At 43.0% G+C, this 20,326-nt stretch overlaps 1 long non-coding RNA gene across 1 annotated transcript; it reads left to right on the top strand.

Annotated features, from left to right (window-relative positions):
* The first annotated feature begins 5,939 nt into the window (after positions 1-5,939).
* On the top strand, positions 5,940-19,832 carry LOC116062559. Its single transcript, XR_004108040.1, has 3 exons — positions 5,940-5,949; positions 17,215-17,217; positions 19,736-19,832. It is a non-coding gene; the product is annotated as an uncharacterized LOC116062559 (long non-coding RNA).
* Positions 19,833-20,326: the final 494 nt, after the last annotated feature.

The following is a 20,326-nucleotide window of genomic DNA, read 5'->3' as shown; positions in this document are numbered from 1 at the left end:
TTACAGAGTCAACCCAACAGTTACAAATGAGCAAAATCTGTGGTGAGATTAATTTACAGAAACAAACAGACAAACCTCTTTGGGTTCTGCTGCTTCTAAAGCAACTTTATATCTAATTCAGTTCACGTCAGAGGGTCACTCAAGTCTCATGAATTCTGATACAACCGAGGTATGAAAGTATACTTAATCAGGAGTCATCATTCGTTTATTCATTTAAAACCTCACGTTTGAAAGTTTTGTCTCCAGGCTTTACAAAGATACTCTTAACAGTGAATACACTATCATTAAAAACTATTCTCAGGGGAAATAATTAGATTTGGGTCGGTTCCTGCCTGCAGGGTGAACGGAAAGTAGCTTGAGTTATTAGCACTGAGAAAATGAAAATCCACGTACTGTATGTTATTTCCCCGTGTCTAACGTGCCCAGCTGCTCTGTGCACGTTTGAGTTTCAAAGTTTTTCGGTCCGAAAGCTGAAGTATGGAACACATCTTTCTGCTCGCTCATTAGGACTTTGGCACATAAGAAGCCCCTGGGCCTCTGGGTAATGAAGGACCCCACGGACTTGTGGGTAATTGGGCAGCAAGAGTGGAGTACAGGTGAACAGGCATGTCTGAAAAGTTCTGGTTGGCCAATCAGCTGGCGCCTCCGCTTTAGCCAAGTGAACAGCGGGCGGGGAGGCCGGGGGGCCTCCAGGGACCGAAAAGTATGTGAGAACGCTGCAGGAAAGTTTTTGAAAAGCAGTGATGCCAAAATGCTGCAAATAAAAAAAAAAAGTATCCATACCTGTCCTGTTTACTGCTGCTTTTCTCTTTTTCTTTTTTTTCAGCTAAACGCCCTTGGTCTTCAATCCCATAACAATAGGAAGCAGCGAAGTCTTACAGATGGTTGATTTGCGAGAGAACAAGACTGACAGTGTTGCTGCTGTCTGGCTGCTTTGGTCGCGAGCCAGCTCCTGATGTTGTTGTGGAAAGCTATAGTCGGCTAGCACCGCGGTTTGTCTAGCCTCGAGGGAACAGGCCACAGGGGTGAAACCAACCAGGAGCGCTCTGGGACTGAATCCTCAATTAAGGCCGACTTGTCTAAAGAAATTGCAGCAGAGATCCAAGCCGCTGACAAACTGGCCTCCCCACGGTGACAGCTTAATCATAGTTGTGCAGAAAACTGTCCAACACTCGGAGTTGGTTCAGTCACAGATTTGGGAGAGAGAGAGAGTGAGTTGTGGCGTGCTGGGAGTTGGTTGTGATTTGTCATCCTGCTGCTGCCAGTGTTTGGAGTACGCTTTAATGACCACGCGAGCCCCGTGACAGCGGCCCCCGTTTGAGCCGGGGGCCGGGGATCCATCATTTCTTTCTTTGTGGCTCATTGGCTCGCTGCCCCCCCCTTCCAGGACAAACTCCCCCGTGGTGCCAAAGGAAGCAAATAAAGGTGACAGCGGGTTTTACGGGAGGCCAGGTCGCCTGGGAGGAGAGCTGACGGTAACGGACAACACGGAGCCTCTGCGGCAGTTTGTCTCCTTGTGACGCCTGCAGCTGCAGCACACTGACGGTTTGGTGTCCCGCTTAGACCCTCCGTCACACAGATCTACTGATCCGAAGGGCTTTTTAACCACCCAGCTGCTCTGGTTAAACACATGATCAAGGTTAGGCCTGCAGCAAGTAGGGCTGCAACCAGGGGGCGTAGCCGTTATTTCAGAAGCGAGGGGGACAGACTGTTCAGCAGGATGATTTTTATTGAGACATCCTTTCCCATTCGTCTCTCCAAATCACGGATTCCAAGTAGCTACATTTCATTTATGATTGGTGGAAACACTGACATTTCCATACACCGTTCCAATGGGAGATCTGCTAACATTTTGACTGGCCACATGGAGGCAGAGCATGCCAATAAAGCAACATGCAAAAACATAAACATAAATCTAATTTAATTTTAATTTATACTTTTTATTGAAACACAATGAAAATAATCGTTAGTTGCAGCCCTAGTTTTTTTGCTTCTCAAAAAGTTAAAGTTTGTGCCTGAGGATATCATAATGAGGATTTTCTGTTATAAAATACTGCTGGAAAGCCTGGATCCATCTGTGAAGACTTGAATCCAAAACCCTGCCTTTGTGGCCGGTTAGCTCGGTTGGTGGAGGGGTTTGTTCCTCGACGCGGAGGGTCAAGGGTTCGAGTCCGACCTGTAACGGTTTCCTGCATGTCTTCCCCCCTTTCTCTTCCCTTTCTTATCTCAGCTTTCCTATCCATTAAATGCGGAAATGCCCAAAAAATAATCTTCAAAAAACAACAACCTGTCTTTAAAGCTATAGTACGTAGTTTCTGTCTAACCTGACTCCACCAGATGGATTGCTTCGCATTTGCTCAGCATATCCATCTGGGAACTTTCCGTTGGAGAACTTTTGGGAAGGGGCGAAAATACTGGTTAGCTGATTGGATAAACCATCTGTCTATCACCCCCCACTCCTCCATGCATGCAGTTGCTAGTAGCCAAGGAGGACACGGAGGATTAAAAAAACATGATGGACTCTTCAGAAGAGGTCATTATTATAAGTTTCTGTGCCTGAGAGTCGCCGGACGACACAATCTTCTGAACATAGTCATACTGAGAAATACAGAGAGAGTTGTGTGGGGCTGATAGTCTTAATTAGCTTTGTAGCAACTCATTTGGCAGTGACTTGAATGTAACGGACAGGGCTTTAAATTGACATAGGCCAAGGTAAACATTAACTTTGGCGGGTAACATTTGGAAGTTAAGAGCCAATTTGGTCGGTGATGAATGACGCAAGCGTCCGTTTGAATCGGCCGGCAACAGAAACGATCCGACAAGTCAGGGTTTCCAGATTGGTCTGTTTTCCGCCAAGAAATTTGGGAAGTTTTGTGTGTCTTCGGCTTGGAAACGTAATCTTTATCTGGCAACGCTTGTACTAATCCTACATTTCCCATGAACACTAAGTAGTGACGCGTCAGACAACCGTTAGCTACGTGCCTAGAAATTTCGTGGTACGCCGAAACGGAGAAGACTCAAGGAGCTAAAGTTAAAGTAAAGTCCAGAAGGAAGGAAAAAAAAGGAAATGTGGTTAGTGGAAAATCTGATTGGCTAGTAACTTTAAAAATCTACTAGCCATGTTGGCTTGTGATGAAAAATGTTAATTTAAAGCCCTGGTAACGGACGTTCATTAATATCAAAAAGTTACACAAAAAAGCTTTAAAAGATCTTGGATGAGATGGATGGTTTGTGTCATGTCCTCTTCAGTTTGCGTTGCTTCCATGGAAGATAATTATTCTCCCAGTTCAGCCCCACTCTGCCCAAAAAGAGATTTCCATTTCGTGAGACCCTCATGGATGAATAAAAGGTCAAAAGAAATTAAAAAAAAAACCCTGTTTGCACGACGCCAGGCGGCACGATGATCTGCCTCCTCTTGTGCTGAGATTTTTACCATCTGAAAGCGAAGTGAAGGATTGTGGGAGAGAGAGACGCTGTAAATATGACGAGGTAGAGAGAGAGAGAAAGAGATGGAGTGGCTAACAAAGCGGTGAAATATGGACAATGAGAAGGGACCTGGTGAGCTGCGCCACATCCAGATATGCATGAGGCATGAATCAATATTTATTGCACATAAAGGAGCAATTTTTCCACCATGAATGATTAAACTTGCCAAAGACGGCAGCAGTCGGGCCGTATTATCGCATTCTTATTCAAACTGATAAATAAGGAATTACACCGGCAGCCGTGTGGATGTGGCCGCGGCGTGGTACGCGGGCAAATGTTTACAAAGTGCAGGTTATTATTATCGCCGTATCGCATTTCCCCAATCGTAGTTTGGCTCTGAATATTTCATGTTTCAGCAAAGCATGGGTGTGACAGAGGGAATAAGAGAGTGTATTATTATAGGGAGTGATTACTTCTCTCGGGAGGTCTTTTTTTTTGTCGAGCAGAATTTACAGCTGATTTTCCTGAAATTATAAATCGCTCGCAGGCACAACGCGTTGACTTGTTTATTCATTCGAAGATCATAAATCAACCTTTTTTTTTTCTTTTTTTTTTTATTGTTTCAACTTCCACGCCGGAGGAAAACAGTTAAACAATGATGGATGGAGCTCCGACAGTTGGACCTGTCTGATTTTCTGCTCCAGTCTAAATAAACTATACTCGCTGCACATTTCTGTATACAGTCAGCTTTAATGAGTTCACTGTATTGATTCTTCCGTTGAGTCTGTTTATGCTTCTAAGACGAAATCAGGGCTTGTGCCCCTAGACATGTAAATATATGCATAAGCAGGAAAAGAATCGACCTGCAGTATCTCAGCTCCGTTTTCAGATCCCAGATTCTTATGACTCAGAAGTTAGAGGGTCATTACTTTTTCAATCTGTTTTCAAATGCGTGGCGGTACAATTCGTACACATTATGTAAAAAAGATGAAACTAATTAACACCCTGTTTTCACTTATTTTATTAATTATTAAGTATGCATACAAGTTCTATGTGGGGGTGCCAAACTCCAGTCTGGCATCAGTTTATAAACTGGATGAAGTGAAACAAAATGAAAATAAGAAGGCGACTATGCACAATGATTGCTGTATAACGGTCTAGTTGCTGTCCTTGTTGAGGGAGCAGTTTGAGAAGTGACTGACTAAAACAGCGAGACTCTAGAGACAGTCGTGAATTCAAACAAGCCTGTTATTGATCAGTTTCACAATGTGTGAGCGAACGTTTCTGTAGCTCCACCAGGGCTTGAACTGGAATACAGAAGGTGCCACTTCCCTTAAAGCGTAACTCTCGCCAAAATGCAACCTAGGGTCTTTTTGTGAATGTACCCGAGTCAAACTTTCGTTTAAAAGCATATTTAGGACGGAAGCGCCACTTTTATGATTTACCACATTTTCGTTCGGTCAAATGGCCTTTTTAATGGGAGTGCTAGGGGCACTTTTATGCTAGCCTCAAAATAGCTATTTTTAAAAAACTAAGAAGGCTTGACACAACATGACTTTGCTCCAAGTATCACCGGGGGCTCTACACCTTAACGAAAGCATTGACAACATTGTTTGTGTTCACAGAGTTTACTAAAAAGAAAGGTTTTGAGCAACTCACCGTAGCGCTTGTTGTTTACGCTATCTGCCATTTTCCCCGTCAAAAATAGGCAAAAATGCGAATGAACAGACTCCATTGGAGGAAATGTCATTCCTATGTGAGGCTCCTTTTTCAACTACAAGGTCAATATTGTGTTTCACTAACGACAAAACAACAAATTATCCGTGCATTTATGTGGAACTAAGCTTTAGGAGCTTTCCATCTTTACTCTCCTCTCTCGACTATTTTTGACTGGCTCGATAGACGGTGACCGGAAGAACAACAGCTAACGTGAGTTGCTCAAAACCTTTCTTTTTAATAAACTCTGTGTACACAAACAATGTTGTCAATGCTTGCATTCATGTGTATAGCCTCTGGTGATACTTGGAGCAAAGTCTCATGTTGTGTCGAGCCTTCTTAGTGGTTTAAAAATAGCTATTTTGATGCTAGCATAAAAGTTCCCCTAGCTCTCCCATTCAAAAGGCCATTTGACCGAAAAACGAAAATACGGTAAATCTTAAAAGTGGCGCTTCCGTCCTAAATATGCTTTTAAATGAAAGTTTGACTCGGTTACGCTTTAAACAATGATCAGTGTTAACTTCTATCCGTTATCTCTTTCCTGCAAAGAATATTTTATATCTGGAGCCCATCACATTTCACATTGGACATCACATTTCACATTGGACTGGACACCAATCTGTCACAGGGCTTACATATAACAGACAACCATGAGATTGTACGAAAAACGTATGCACAACAGTTTGTTTGATATCCTACGGAATTACGACGGTCGCAAACAGGAACTCCGCTTTCCCTTTTGAAAGCCCTGTGTTTTAGAACTTATATTTATATAGCTTTGAGGATGTCTGTTTAATCGGCAAAATAGTTTTTTAGTTAGAGGAATAACAGCTCTGTTGTGTGTCTATAGGAGGAAAAACAGAGTCAAAGTTCCCATTTTGACCTCCGTCAAAGAGGTGATTCAGGTTCTCAGCTTGGTTTGTTGGTTTGTCAGCAGGATTACGGTAGAATTAGTGGCCCAATTTTCATGAAACTTGGTGAAAGGTTGTAGCATGGCCAAAGGGCCATCAAAGTTAGTGAAAACCCCAAACTGGAAGTAGCTGGCTCGGCCGGCAGAGGTCTTCGGTGCGCCTGCTCTATGGGCCGCACAGTGGGGAAGCAGCGCCGATCAATTGGGTCAGTTTTGGCTCCATGAAGGCTTCATCCGTCACTGAACAACTCTCATAGGAATGAACGCTGTATCCAGGTTTTATTATACATCCCTGGTTAGCATGCTAATCATAATTAGCACACAGCTGAGGCTGATGGGAAAATCATTAGGGGGATTATGAATGTCTGAAGTGAGCAGCTGTTGAGATACATGAAAGAGTAGGAACATTTATTGAGGCTCAGCTCTCCATGGTTCTAGATTCAGACATGTATTAAAATGGAAGTGTATCTGTTCTTTGAGATGGATGACTTTAAACTATTTAGACAACAGTCAGCATGTCATCACAGTCCAATTTCACGTAGTCAAACAGTGTGAGAGAGTTTCTAAGTGAACTGACAGGCAGAGCGAGGCCACATGGATGTAAAAAAGGGCTGATGGTGTGCTTAATTCCTCTTTGGGGAAAAAAAAAAAATCCCGTAATGATGCAATCATGCAGGAGTCTGCCTCCCGCCAATCACCTGTCACATTATGAAAAGTGCTGTTTGTGGTTTTAATCTCACTGAATGCCGTTCAACAATTTTCTATGCAGAACATTAGAGCATAAGATGAATTAATCAGAGTGAGAAGAAATCAATCGAGCCCTGACATTTCGAACCGCGCGGCATGACTCCTTAAACACACATACACACACACACACACACACACACACACACACACACACACACACACACACACACACACACACACACACACACACGCTGCCAGGCCCCATTCATTCTGGCTGATTTGATTACAATCCTAGAAGTTGCAGGACTTTGCAGTAGTGAAGTGGGCGATGCTGTATGAGGCAGCTAGGTTTCCTGCATCCACAAACAGACTGTAAACACAATCAGGGGACCGACAGTTGGAGCACCTGGCTGACCTATAGACACAATCAGGGGACCGACAGTTGGAGCACCTGGCTGACCTATAGACACAATCAGGGGACCGAGCTCTTGGATGGACATGAACCTTCTTTTTTGGGGGGCATTTGTTAGGCCTTTATTTGTATAGGACAGCTTAGACTTGAAAGGGGAGAGAGAGAGAGAGGGGGGGAGCGACATGCAGCAAAGGGCCACAGGTCAGAGTTGAACCCGCGGCCGCTGGGTCGAGGAGTAAACCTCTATATATGGGCGCGTGCTCTACCAGGCGCCGAGCATGAACCTTCTGCGGTTGACTCATCAGTTCATTAAAGGTCCCATAACATGGTGCTCTTTGAATGCTTTTATATAGACCTTAGTGGTCCCCTAATACTGTATCTGAAGTCTCTTTTATATAGACCTTAGTGGTCCCCTAATACTGTATCTGAAGTCTCTTTATATAGACCTTAGTGGTCCCCTAATACTGTATCTGAAGTCTCTTTTATATAGACCTTAGTGGTCCTCTAATACTGTATCTGAAGTCTCTTTTATATAGACCTTAGTGGTCCTCTAATACTGTATCTGAAGTCTCTTTTATATAGACCTTAGTGGTCCCCTAATACTGTATCTGAAGTCTCTTTTATATAGACCTTAGTGGTCTACTAACATCACTGTGGCCTCGCATCAAGAAGGTTCTGGGTTCGAATCCAGGTCGTTCCGGGCCTTTCTGTGTGGAGTTTGTATGTTCTCCCCATGTTTGCGTTCTCTTGATCAAGGCACTGGCTCAGATCTGGAGATGGTTCCCGGGTGCTGTAAATGGCTGCCTTGAGGGATGGGTTAAATGCAGAGAATGAATTTCGCTACATGTATGTGTATGTGACAATAAAGTACCTTTACCTTAACAGCAAAGTGCTTCGAATCTGCACCTCTGCTGCCACCTTCACTATACCAACAGCAGCTGAGGCTCATGGGAATCGTAGTAACTAGAGCCATCCATCTTAAGCTATTTTCATTTGATCAGTTCATTACCATGTTTATACTATGACCACTTTACCAAAGGACACTGAAGATGTGACCAAATATTATCAATGTTTGAAAGATTTAATGATTAATGTGTGTGGTATTTGTCAGTTTGAGTCATTGCTAGGCTGTCAACAAACAGTTAGCGATAACCGTTAGCCACAGTAATTATTTACTTTGATAATCAAGCTCGCAGCGGTTTAAAGAAAACTTTATGTCCTTGTCAAGATGATGTCAAAATGATATCCATCAGTGTCTGAAGGCCGGCTAGGGCTTTAAATATTCATTTATTTATTCATTTTTCTTCTTTTGAGACGCATCTCTGAGCTGTTTGATATGGAAGATAACTGATTTCCTGCTCTTAGTCTTCCTGAGTGCATCCCTGATGGATGTGTGTACATGCATGCAGCTGCGTATGAGTTTGGAACCATGATGGATGGCGGGGTGAAGAGCAAAGAGCATGAGACTGTGTACACCGGGACTCTGTACATCTCCATCCATCTCCTGCTAATGCAGCAGCCGCAGCACTGAGACTCTGGGACACTTGGTTGACGTCCCAATGAATCCTGGGTGATTTTTCATGTCGAGTCACAGAGTTCAAGCCCTTCTTGCCATACAAGCCTCCGTCCTGATTTTTTTATACGCTTTGCTTCCGTCTTCTGTGTTTTATTGTTTCCTTCTCTTCTCCCTTCATTTGCACTTCCTTTCCCCCTACTTTCTTCATTCTTGTTTAACTACTTATTTCCCATTCCCTTTTTTATTGTATCTTTCCCTTTCCCCTTTGTTTTATTACATCACCCTTGTGTCTCTTCAGGCTTTTTCTCAATCTACCATCTTGTCTGTTTGTGTGAAACATCAGTCACGTCCCACGAACTGTTCTAATTTAAGATGAAGCAGGGTTCTTTGGGAGTTGACTTGAGGCCAAGAGGCTCACTGATGCCAAGCTGACACACCCTCGATATCTAGCAGGCTAAATATTGGGAGCTGTCGGGGAGCTATGAGAGCGTAGACAAAGATTCAGCCTGGGGGGAGGGGTCACCTGTAACAATAGGAACTTTACTGAGGCCCTGTTTACATGTACATGGTTATTTTGAAAAACGGAGACATTTCCCTTCGTTTACACGCAAACGGAGAATTCGCCTCTGAAAATGACCCTTTCTAAAAACTCCGGCCAGAGTGGAGATTTTTGAAATCTTCGTTTGCACGTAAACTGAGACAAACGGAGGTTTAGGCAGCCAAGGAAGAGAAGAGAGAGGAAGTGATTCGTTGCTGTTGTTGCTATTTTCGGGATTCTGATTGGCTAACGTGGGCTTGAGCTTCTCGTTACACTGCCACCTACAGGTTTGGCATGCTCTTGACGGCATATATACACGGGTACGTGTACATATGACGTGTACAACGAACACTTTCCTGAAAACTGACAGCTGTGCATGATGTTATTTTTGAAAACGGAGATGGTTGAAATGTCCGTTTATGAAAATAGCCGGCCACGTGTAAACGTAGCATAAATGTGGTACATTTGTAACACTGACCAAAGTCATTGCACCTCAAGGAAAAGACGTACAGTATGGAAACAGGTGATTTTGTGAACATGTGTGCCAACGACAACATCAACAAGCACGGCGACAAGGAAAGTTCCACAGATTGCAAAAAAAAAAAAAAAAGAAGGCCTTGCGCATGATATCACATCACGTCATGTGTCTTGTGTGTTTTTGTGACAAAATGTAGTTTGGAGAACAGTAGTCTATATCCACAACGTTCCACTTCCGGGATTGCTCTCATTCTGCCGGAAATTCCGCCGGATGTCACTCTTTTCGGATGCCCATTTTTGGATTTCCGTCCCCTTCCTCTGTCTCTGTGTTGGCGTTCTAACCTCCGGTGGATTTATGAGGACTATGGTTAACTGATCCTCAGATCTCTGCAGGGTAAATCCAGACAGCTAGCTAGACTATCTGTCCAATCTGAGTTTCTGTTGCACGACTAAAACTACTTTTGAATGTCCACGTTCCACCAAAACAAGTTCCTTCCTGAGACTATTTTGCAGCATCACCGTAGCTCTGTCCGGCACTTAGCGCTGCCAAAGACAATTGTGATTGGTTTAAAGAAATGCCAATAAACCAGAGCACGTTTTTCTCCCATCCTGAAATGCAGCGTTGTGGAGTAAGGTCTGGCAATGTACTTGCAGTGTACGACTCTTTGTCGCCAGACAGTCATGCAGTGTCGCAGTCATGAAGTCTTTTTTATTTGTCTTTTCCTTTCTTTCAAAATACTTAAGAGTCCGTCTGCTCTTTCAGTTCACACTCCCCCTTTCTCAGTGTAAGAAGCATTTACTTTCTGCTCTGTGCATTCACACATATCCCTGCTGAAAATGACCTTTTATTAAAAATGCAGATATTTAGTTTCTAACCTGACTCGCCAGATGGTTTGTTAACACAGAACCATCTGACAAGCAGGCATTGGAAACTTTTTGGAAAAGGGCCAGCACTTTCAAAAAAATACCTGGCAGATGATTGGATGAACAATCTGTCTATCATGTCCAAACTTTATTTGACAGCACAGATGAAGACAGGATGGGGGAGAAAGAGAGGGAATGACATGCCTGAAGTTTCTGCCTTTATGTGCAAAGCAAGACACCCCCCCTCCTCTGCCTCGCAGCAGCCTACATACTGTACCATCTTTCAGCGACAGCAACACGCCGGTGTCATGCAAATGGAATCTGTGGGCATGAACATTTAATGCCACAACACATGAATTATTTCCATTCTGGAGATATTTGGGCGAAGCTGGATGAGCTGCAGTAGTGATGCTTGATGAAAAGAGTACAGTACAAGTAAAAAACCAGGCAGCAGTAAACATGTCGTCCCCCCTGTCTGGGCCAATCACTGACAAATGTGGCTTCTTGTTTTGAGCTTGTAGCTGGTGTCCCCCACTGGGCCAATCAGAGTCATTTTAGATGTTGGAATGCAGCTAAAATCAGATGCATCAACTCCCTGGATTTGTCAAAATTGGTATTCTGGGACGCTGCAAGAAACGTGTATCTTACTGGATGATTTTCCTTCATCTTAACGTGTCAATTTGTCCAATATAAAAACAAAAATATTTTCTGAAACTAGTGAAAAACCTTTTCCTGAAGGGGAATTATTTCAACCTGTTTCCAGTTTAAGTCAATTTGTGTGTTGGGACATCTGTGAAAAGAAGTGTCAGCATCTGGAGGCGAGACGGAATAAGATAACGGCACTAGAATGAAGAAAAATGAATGTCTTAATCCGATCAGTGTCCGTGAGATATTGTGCGTGACAGATGGACGAACAAGGGTAAACATGTTGTCTTTCAACCAATTTCATCATGACACTGGAAACAAACAGAGCTGTGTATTCCACCGAGCTTCATCTGTTGCTGAAAGAGAGGACGAAGAAACACAGTAACGGTGACTGAACGGGATGAAGACACAAAGAGACGATGCAACAATCACCAATGTATCACCGGTCTCACGGCAGTTCGTGAAATGGTGACGTTATTTTGATCTATTGATCCGTGTACAGGGAAACGATTTTCTACTTTATTTTGTGCTGGTCACCACGAAAATGGAACGTTACTATTTCACGAACTGCCCCTGGCTGCAGCCCAGTGTCATGGCTCTGGGGGAGATGGTGACAACACGATCCGCGGTCTCTGGGGGACACATCAACGGGGAAATTAAACGCTGCACGCCGGCGACAACTGCCATGACAGGGGGCTGCTCTGGGGGATGCAACAACGGGGACGCCACGCGCGGTAGACGGTGACAACAACGGCTGCCGGGACACGATCCGGGGTCTCTGGGGGACGCAACAACGGGGAAATTAAACGCCGCACGCCGGCGACAATAACGCCAACAATAACGCCAACAATAATGCTGACAACAACGGGACGCGCTACAACAACAGGACGCACTACAACAACGGGACGGTTGTGGTTAGGAAAAGAAAGACGGGAAAGCCCGGGGTGAAAGCCCTGTGTTTTTTTACCCATCCACAAGAAAAAGATTGAAAAGTGCAAGAGACCGGCTTTTTGAAGCGTGAATGCTACCGTAGCTGTAATACGTACGTTGAACTGCGTGGTGCGAGAGAGTTGATTGATATATGATCTCAACGCTAGATGGGAGAAATTCCCACACATTGGACCTTTATGTAAGACTTTTCTTCTGAAAGCATCGGTAAACTTCTGCTCTGCTGCTTGAAGCATGTTTGACTGTGAGCTAAGCGATCAACCGGAGCCAAAGGTCACTTCTTTGGTATCAAAGTCCACCTGTTGCTTCAAGTTGCGGCATAAAGGAAGTGAAGAGGATGTTCTTGTTAACGACACCCGGCTAAAGGGGAGCAATTAGGGTTAATAAAATGGCATTCACCTTTAAACAAATGATGGGAAAGGTCAGCGGGCCGGCGGGTGTAATTGATCAGATGGCAGTTTCCCCTCAGTGTGAAGGTTAGCTGATGCTGACATTTGTTAGGATCATTTCCAGCCGTGGATTAGAGCTGTACAGTGACATTTTACATTTGTCGTAGTTATTTTACCCGGACATGCTGTGAATACACATCAGGAGGAGTTTTATGCCAATTTATCATTCAACTGTGGGGGAGGTTTTACCTGCCATTCAGGTCTGTCCCATTCAGAAATGTGTGTAATTCCAGTGTCACAAACAAAGGGGGCCTCAATCGCCTCATAACAGTTATTATAACAACATTTTATTATCTTATTTAGAGAAGAAAAGGAAAAATCCCGCACACTGCTCTTGCTGTTACGTTTCGGTCCCTCTGGACTTTCGTCAAGAGTATTTCAATCAGGAACATAACAGTGGTCTTAACTCTGAACTTAGGAAACTTTGTGAATAGAAATATTTTTTTAAGGGGCAGTCTCTAGCTCACCCAGTAAGAGGGTTCCCCCCCCATGTTGGCTGAGTCCTGCAGCGGCACGGGTTCGAATCTGACCTGCTGCCCTTTGTTGCGTGTCATCCCCAATCTCTCTCCCACCTTTCCTGTCTATCCACTGTCCTATATAATAAAGGGAAAAAGCCCCAAAAAAACATTCTTTAAAAACATTTTTTTTATAAGCACTAATAAGTTAAAATCATGGAGTCACCAGGTATTCCTGGAATAGAGATGAAATGTATATATGTAGTATTGTAACTAGAGATGCACCTATTACAACTTTCTAGGCCGATTCCAATTTCCGATTTTCTTTGAGTTAGGCCAACCGATACCGATTTTAGCTGATTCCGATTTCATTTTTTCTAACCACTTTACAGCACACACAAATATTTATTTTCTATCTTTTCTTTAATAGGACATTTTGCACAGAACATAGAACATTTTCACACACATCTAAAGTGCAATGTTAGAACCATTTCCTTCTTTTCACATCCAATATCCAACAAAAGAAATGTGATTTAGGTTTTTGGTGTCGTCCCTCCACGCCCTACTTTCTCCTTGCAGGTGTTGTATATTGCAAACTTGTTATCTTCTGCACACACGCTGAAGAATTCCCAAACAGCTGACATGTTGCAGGTTAATTCACCAGGTTCCTACATGTGGAGAATAGCGCCGACACGCGCTTCACACCGCGAGCGGGTACGCACCACACACGGCGGAGAAGTTGAGAGAAAGGAGAAAGAGAGCGTGCTGTGGCGTCCGTGTGTGTGTGCGTCCTTGAGAACTGTAACTGGTAGAACTTATGTTGTCAGTTAATTGGAGCGTTGACCGGCATGAAATCACCATATGTCAGCTGGTCGCCGGTCATGGCCGAGCACGTGAAAACCGGCCAATTCTGGTCACCGGCCGGTCTGTCGGTGCATCTCTAATTGTAACTGAATCTGAAATGTATATATGTAGCACTGTAGTCTGCAGTGTTTCCCACACATAGACTAATGTGTGGCGGTGCACCGCACTATCAACACCAGCCGCCGCACATTGCGTTTCGTTATTAATTTTTTTTTTTTTTAAACGCTATTTGAAAAACACGTTCAGCTGCATTTCCTTTCCCTGCTCTCCTCCGTCTCTCTGTCAGTTGTGTCTCGCTCACACACACACACACACACACACACACACACACACAGCTCCTCCCACAGTGCAGTTTGGTGTTTTTAGCCCCCAACGTCGCCTTTTAGGTAATGGTAATGTCAAAGAAGTTATGTTAGTGTTAAGAGGGTTAGCTGCCTGGAAGGCGACGTTGGAGGCTTAAAACACCATCGAGCCCACTGTGCACACAGCGTCTATCTCCAAAAAGGAGAGAAGACGGCTGGCGAAATTCACAAGTTCACGAAAGGTTGGTATCTATCTCGTGAACACCTTTACACAATCACACATTCACAATCACCGACCCGACTCTTAGCAAACAAGCGATTGTGCCTGCTTTAGACAGTTACCTAGTCCCAAGTTTGCGGTAAAATGCAGTTAGGTTGTGGAGGTCAAAACACTATATGTAGCAGCTGTGAATCAAATAAACGTATTATAAATAATGTTATGTCATTTTTTTACTCTTACACTGAATGCTTGCTGCTTCAATCCAGATGAGTATTGAAAAGTATTTTCCGCGACTGAAAAAGGCCCGTGTTGAGGATGAGGACCAGCCTGAAACGGAGGTATCGGTCTGAAATAGAGCTGAACAGTCCAACCAGTGGAATTAGTTATGTTATTAATTTGTTCACAATATTTTCAGGCTTCAACCAGTGAAAGACAGGGTCAGGGAGAGAAAGAGAGAGATTTGTTAGGCATTAAAGTAGGAGAGGAGGACAGCATCCAACAGCATGTCCTCCTTAGTTTTTGATAGATTGTTACGAAAATAAGTGCGGCCGGGGCTTAACGCCGCCCAAGACGATTGTGATCAGTCAGTCATGCAGTGCTGCAGTCATGAAGTCTTTTTTATTTGGCTTTTCCTTTCTTTCAAAATACTTAAAATGTCCGTCTGCTCTTTCAGTTCACACTCCCCCTTTCTCAGCCTAAGAAGCATTTACTTTCTGCTATGTGCATTCACACATATCCCTGCTGAAAATGACTGGTGGTTTAGCCCAATATCACACACGTATATCAGTCCCTCCAGAAAAACGCGATTATGCGATCGCATAATTCAATGCATAATGAGCCAAAGTCCGCATATTTATGTGGGGGCCGCATTTTTTCAAATACGCCGCACTTTCGACGCAAAAATTGCTGATTTCCGTGCAAAATATGCGGGGCTTGCATGATTTCATAATCCCCGCATTATTGTTGCAAAAAAGTCACATATATCTTAGCAGAAAGTTGAAAAATGTTGCGTTTACTTCACACAACAGCAGCAATTTTTCCCCTGTTGCCATGGGGACGTTATGAAGTGACGTAATTACGCGACGTGAACATCATTGAAAAGCTGCAAACCCCGCAATGAAGCCATGATGAAACCACAGTTTTTGTAAGTTCCTGCAATTTCATCGCATAAAATTGCATAAATATCCCGCATATTCCATCGCATTTTTTAAGAAAACGTGCCGCATAATCAAGGATTTTTGCTTGCATCAATCACAAAAAAACTGGTATATATGTAGTACTGTAACTGAATCCGGTTATGTATTACTGGAATGTTTGCACAAATGACACGAGTTCCGGGACAGACACTCCTATTGAAAAGTGATCGTCAATTATCCCACTCCTGGGGACACAGAATGGGAGGAGCATTTTTATGTTCACGATTGAAATACTCTTGACAAAGGTCCAGAGAGACCAAAACGTTAGTACGGTAATGCTGCAGCAAGAGTGTGCGGGATTTCTTCAAGTCATTATTTTCCAACACACCTGCACAAAATAACTGTTTGGATGTGCTGATTGGTCTTTAAAAATTGATCTTATTTAGCAAATGGCTGCCTACTTATTTTCATGGAGCACTGTGCCCTTTTAAGCCGTCACAAGCCCAATTGTTGTGAAACCACTGGCTTATAAAGTAGTACGGACAGAAAACCCTGTATCATGTTTAAGCTTTCCAGCAAGGCCTGCACTTTGTAACAGGCTAGATGTGGGGTAGGATTCTGGATCTGTATAAATGCTGGAACACAAGGTAACAACACAGAAAATGTATTTTTCCACTATCTGACACTTTTTAAAACCTGCTGTTGTTGAAAGAGACTAGAGCAGCGCTGGTATCTTCGCTCCTGCACACCGACACCAGCAGAGTTCTGCATGATGAACTGCATGTGTCCGTCTCTGTGGGGAAGAGGGATGGAGGGGGGGGGGGGGGGGGGCGGGGCTGTTCTCCTCATCCAGAAATAATCCAATTCCACAGGAGGATGAACCAAACCTCCACCCTGCCGCTCTCAACTTCACCACCATGAAAAGAGCTTTAGAGTCAGAGGTTGCTGAGGGAAGACCCTTGAGACTGTGTGTGTGTGTGTGTGTGTGTGTGTGTGTGTGTGTGTGTGTGTGTTACACTGCATGATGCCAAAAACAGGATATTTCCCCCTGCATGGATTTATTTCACAGCCCCTTTTTTAAAATGGGAACACGTAATGCTGGGACAGTTTGTCTTTTCTTATTGATATACATACACACACACACACACACACACACACACGCAGATGAGCAAACTGATGCAACAGCTTGTTGTGACCCGGTACAAATGAAAGTTATTTTTTCTTTCTGAAACACCAGAAAAAAAAACAATTTCATGTCTCTCCACAGTCTGTCTTCTGCTCTCCGTTTCTGCTTTTGAAAAACCAAAAAAACAAAGTGAAACGAAATGTATCTTATTTACCCAAGAGTCCCAACACCTCCTGCCACAATTAGTCACAAATGATCACATAAATATGCAATAGTCACCTTGTATTGCCATCCTACTAATTTGCTCTTGTAGCAAGTGTGGGATTTGGAAAGTGAAAGCACATAGCAGGTCGAGCTCCTCCGTCATTTAGAAGAAAAGGGCCTTCACTGGACCTTTCCAAAGGGATTCATTAAATACATAAAAGATGACTAAGTGTAGAAAATATGATAACATAAATGTTTCTATCATAAGACTTTTGTCTAATACTGTTAGCATACATGATCTGTAAGTGGTGATGACAAGGGCGTAACTTTGGGTTCAACATGGGGGGGGGGGGGGGAGATGTCCACTTTTGAGCAGAATTGAAATCTTGAATGTTGAAAAATTCATTTTCTGCATTCTGGGGAATTTTTCAGATAATTATGATAGGTTTTCGTGGGTTGCATTGGCCAGTTTTGATTATTGGGAGGTTTGTAACTAGAGTTGAGCCGGATACTCGGCTGAAACGAGTATCCGGTACGGAAAAAGCACTTTTGCCGAGTACGAGTATTATACGAGTAATACGAGTCAATATCTGTGCTCGGATTGAATAAAAATCCTCATTGGGTAGCTGACTGTGTCTGCGTTCTGTGATAGGCTAGTCGTCACAGCGCCCCTCCCCTACACACATACAGATGTATTGTGTTGCTGTGTCCCGCTCTGCCTCTCTCTCTCCCTCAGTCACTCAGGTTCGCCGGTCTTTTCCGTTAACATTGAGGGTTTTTTCAGCTTCAAGTTTGTTTTTTACTTCGGTTTGTAGTACTTACTTATTACTTATTAACCTGTAGAGTTCTGGTAAACGTGGGGTTTGATCAGACGTGGTTCTTGGTAGAATGCGACTCGCGTTGCGTCTCTGCCTGTCGGAGATTTTTTTTCTTTTTTAAACCGTCAGCTGGCTCTAAACAGATCTGAAAAACAGTGTCGGACTATTTGATCCGTAGAACACAGTCCCCCCCGCCCCCCTCTCTCTCTTTCTCTCTCTCTCTCTCTCTCTCTCTCTCTCTCTCTCTGTCTCTCTCTTACTCACTCACACACACACACACACACACACACACACACACACACACACACATACCTGGTGTGGAAATAAAAAAAATAAAAAAGAACCAAAAAAAATAAATAAATCACACTGATCATAAAAAAGTTAAAAAAAGAAAGTTATGTTGAGTATGAAAACTCTTGTTCATTACATTTTACTTCATAATTGCAACCGCATGTGTTGTATTCATTGTTCTTGTTCTGTATATAGTTCATTTGTTATTGTGATCAAAACCATTGATCTGAAGCTTAATGCTGATGCTGTCATGTAAATAGTTTTCTAATCAGCAATAAATATCACAATTTCTGATCAACCCATATCAATTGCATGCTTAAAATAACATACCGGTTAAAGCCCCGCCCATTTCAAGACAACCCGACCCACTTCTGGGTTAAACCCCGCCCACTTCCAGGTTAGGCCCCGCCCAGCCCGAGTACAAATACAGATACAGATAATTCATATGGTTACATATGGTACAGATAATGCTGTACTCGCTCATCCCTAGTTGTAACACCCCCATCCCCCCGGTAAATCACGCCTATGCTGCCCTGCAAAGGCAAAAGACCTTAACTCGCTAGAGTGTGAAACTGAGAAAAATGACTTTAAAGTTTCTGTTTTGTCCAGACAAAAGTATTATAGGTAGGACTCCCAACATTTGACAACTAGTTGCTATAATGAAGAAATGTTTGTATGCAAAAAATCTTGAGCTCAAAACTGACCTTTGACCCTTGTTTGGCAGTTACTGTACTCTGCCTTTGTATCATGCGCCAATCATGCGCCAATCTATGTCTATCATGCAAAGGCAAAAGGCAGTAACTGACATATAATCAATATTAGCTTGCTGTTCACCATACTTACATCCATTATAAGAACACCTAACCAAGGTCTAGTCATCATGGTATTAGTTTTAAATGATATAGAAGACCTTTGGTTGTTCCTATTTAGTGCTATAATGATCAGGATAGTGCGGCAACACTAACACAGTTAAACAGTATGACAGATAAGTTACTTTGCAGTACAGTATGTACAATATGAATAAATACAAGAAATATTTTCTCAATAAAGATAATTTAATTATAATTGAATACAAAGGTATATTTATTGTTTAACGATAAATATATTATGTTTAACACTTTTGCAAGGCACTGTATCCGTGTCATATTCTCATTAGGGGCTGAGCCCCCCTAAAGGTCTGGTCCTAGAATCGCCCCTGGTTAAGGGTTAAGGGCCACCAAACTGCTCAAGATGCACAGTCAACAAACTCGACTTGGATTACTACTTTTTAATTCTGAGAAAACATTGACAGAGTTGACCGACCATTTAGGTTAGCCTACTTTGTACGGACGTTAGCGATAACTAGCTTAGTGCTATTATGGATTTGTGTAAGAGCTGACATGAACACCTGCAAGAAGGAAATATGGTTCAAACACGTATGGATTGTTGTGGATACAGCAGATGACGTGCATTGCTATGGATTATATCTTCCATGGATTATATCGGATTGCATGAAAAGGTAGGATGCCTGTGTATTTAATAATTGTTTTTTTGCGGCGTCTGATGTGAGGCTCCGCCAAGTGAGGAGGTGTGTCAGCATCACCGTTAGCGCTACGTGACACAGATTAAATTTAGCTAGCTCCGGGCTGTCACTGACATTGACAGATCTGAACCATCGCCACTTTATTTCAAAGATGTGTCGTGTGTATGTTACGTGGTTTGGTGACAATTAAAAGCGGCAAACTTTGACAGTATGACAAAGCCAGAGTACAGTAACATCACGGCGGCACAGTAACATCTCTCTTGATGCCTGGCTAAACAAAGTCAGAACACCGTAACTCAACTTTAGGCAAAGAGCCGTAAACTGTTAGGGCGTTCTGCTGTTACGGCGTTCTGCTGTGGTTTCTCGCAGCGTTTTGGATGTTACGGTTGTCATAGCCCTTTATTTTCTCGTTAAAACAATCAAATTGACTCACGATATTTATCCACATGATAAAGGAGGTCTCAAATAACCCAAAAATCCTCATTTTTGACCAAACATGATGTTACGGCATTTTCCCTTTGTAGGGCAGTATGGGTGATGACAATCACGGAGAAGGAGGTAAGAAGAGAGCCTATCTATCTATCTATCTATCTATCCGTCCATCCGTCTGTCTATCTGTCTGTCTATCTATCTATCTGTCCATCTATCTATATATCTATCTGTCTATCTATCTGTCCATCTATCTATCTATCTGTCTATCTATCTATCTATCTGTCTATCTGTCCATCTATCTATCTATCTGTCTATCTGTCCATCTATCTATCTATCTATCTATCTGTCCATCTATCTATCTGTCTATC

Source organism: Sander lucioperca, chromosome 1 (assembly GCF_008315115.2).
Source record: "Sander lucioperca isolate FBNREF2018 chromosome 1, SLUC_FBN_1.2, whole genome shotgun sequence".
In the NCBI taxonomy this organism is placed as follows: domain Eukaryota; kingdom Metazoa; phylum Chordata; class Actinopteri; order Perciformes; family Percidae; genus Sander; species Sander lucioperca.
Note: the sequence above shows the minus strand (reverse complement) of the source record. Positions and strands in the feature narration are given on the sequence as shown.